Here is a 2316-nt window from a genome sequence, read left to right on the forward strand (position 1 = left end):
AAATAAATAAATAAATAAATAAATAAATAAATAAAGATTTTTTTAAAAATTCATGATAATGAGACCAGCAAGTTGCATGATAGTTAAGTCACTGGACTCCCATAGTCAACCACGGTTCAAGTCCCAGACCTGGTGGATCACTGTGTCACTTTCTCTCTCATGTGTATGCACCCTATAGTAGATTAAAAATATATAATAATGTATAATAAAATATATATAATATAATATAATATAATATAATGAATCATTCTTTTTTAAAATTCATGATGGAGTGTGTCCGTGCGTGTACACACATGCAGGAGAGAGATGCACCCTCCACAGGTCTCGGTCATTCTGTGACCCCTTCCCGCTGTCCTTCAGCCCACCAGGTCCCGACACGTGTGCACATTCCCAGTGTCTTTTCAGGCCAGCGGGCCAGAGACTCAAACCACAGACCGCGCATGACTTCCAGCTCTGTAGTCCACCATGCCACAGACCCTGCCACAGAGGCCCGGCCCAGCCAGGATCGTTTCATAACTCCCACTCACAGAAAAGGTCAGGGAGGAGGCCCAGCCTTCATTGTCTACCCTACGTACTTGGTGGAATTTCTGTCCTATGAATCATTATTGTTTTTGTCATTTAAAAAAAACATGGCAAGGGGTGTTGTACATGCATGGGAGCAAGAGAGAGAAGAGAGGCATGGGGACCAGCAGTTAGCGTCATGGCTATGTCACTGGACTCCCACGTAGTCGACCGCGGTTTGTGTCCCGGACCCGGTGGCTTAAACTCAAGCCGGGTGCATGTGCGTGCGTGCCCAAGATCCCGAGAGGAGAATGGAGGAGAAGGGATTGCGGCGTGACCATCCCCCCTGGGGGGTGATTTCTCTCTTTCTGTCTCTATGTCTCTGTCTGTCTGTCTGGCGAACGCACGTGCCCTATAGCGAAAAACCTCTCCACACAAAAAAAAGAGAGAGGCTCTCATGACCTGCAATCCCCGTTCCCCAGCTTCTCCAGCTTCCTGCGATTTGGGGCCCATGCTAGTGGGCTGGGCGAAGGGGATTGTGGGATAGTAAGACCTTGTGTGCTTTTCAGGCCAGCGTCGGGATTTAGGCCCACGTTCAGCCATGTGGCTTCCAGCATGCAGTTCAGTTTGCTCCCAAGTGCATCGCCAGGCTGAATCCATTTTTGTCATTTTTTTTCTGTAAAGTTTATTGAAAACAGGTTAACATTTAGCAGCTTTCATACAAACTATAATTTAACATCAGCCAACTTTAGCAATGTAGAAAAAAATACATAACAAGCCATGTTGGGTTTATCCTAAAAATGCAAGCGTAGTTAAATATCACGAAAGCTGTTTAATTCTCTCAACAGATTATGGAGAAAAACTACATCATAATTTCAGGAGTTAAAGAAATAGCATTTAGGAACCGGCAGTTGGCGTAATGGCTATGTCGCTGGACTCCCATGTAGTTGACCACGGTTTGAGTCCCGGACCCGGTGGCTTGAACTCACGCCGGATGCGTGTGTGTACATGCCAAAAATCCCAAGAGGAGAATGGAGGAGAAGGGTTTGTGGCGTGGCCATCCCCCGGGCGGTGATTTCTTGCTTTCTGTCTCTCTCTGTCTTTCTGGTGAGCACACGTGCCCTATAGCAAAAACCTCTCCAGAAAAGAAAAATAAAAGAAAGAATTAGCATTTAGGGGCCAATAGGTAGGGTGGATCTTAAAGCAGCTGGATCTCCCTCAGTTTTTATAATTTTGAAAACTAGAAGCCAGACCAGCCAGTGGCATGGTTGTTAAGGCAGCTGGATCCCACAGGGCCAACTGCAGGGTTTGAGTCCTGGACCTGATGGCTCGAAAAACATGCTGGGCTGGGCACGTGTATATGCCTGCGCGTCCAAATCCTGAAGGGAGTGATGCAGGAGAAGGGACTGTGGCATGACCGTGCCCCATTGGGGGAGTGCTTTCTCTCCTCTCTCTCTCTCTCTCTCTCTGTCTCTCTCTCTCTCTCAATCATTCTTAAGATCCCACTGGCACTTAAAAAAAAAAAAAGAAAAGTTGTCACCTTGTCGTTGAAGTATACTTTTTTCTTCAGAGGTTTTTGCTATAGGGCACGTGCACTTGCCAGAAAAACAGAGAGAGACAGAGAGATAGAAAGCGAGAAATCACCCCCCAGGGGGGATGGCCACGCCGCAATCCCTTCTCCTCCATTCTCTTCTCGGGATCTTGGGCACGCACGCACACGCGCCCAGCATGAGTTTCAGCCACTGGGTCCAGGACTCGAACTGCGGTCGACTACATGGGAGTCCAGCGACATAGCCATTACGCTAACTGCTGGCA

At 47.5% G+C, this 2316-nt stretch overlaps 1 protein-coding gene across 1 annotated transcript in view; it reads left to right on the top strand.

Moving 5' to 3' along the window:
* PI4KA (phosphatidylinositol 4-kinase alpha) overlaps positions 1-2316 on the top strand; it is a 140023-nt gene that overhangs the window by 63946 nt on the left and 73761 nt on the right. The gene's annotated exons all lie outside the window — the stretch shown is intronic.

The sequence above is a fragment of the Tupaia chinensis genome, unplaced genomic scaffold (genome assembly GCF_000334495.1).
Source record: "Tupaia chinensis unplaced genomic scaffold, TupChi_1.0 Scaffold000024_1, whole genome shotgun sequence".
In the NCBI taxonomy this organism is placed as follows: Eukaryota; Metazoa; Chordata; class Mammalia; order Scandentia; family Tupaiidae; genus Tupaia; species Tupaia belangeri.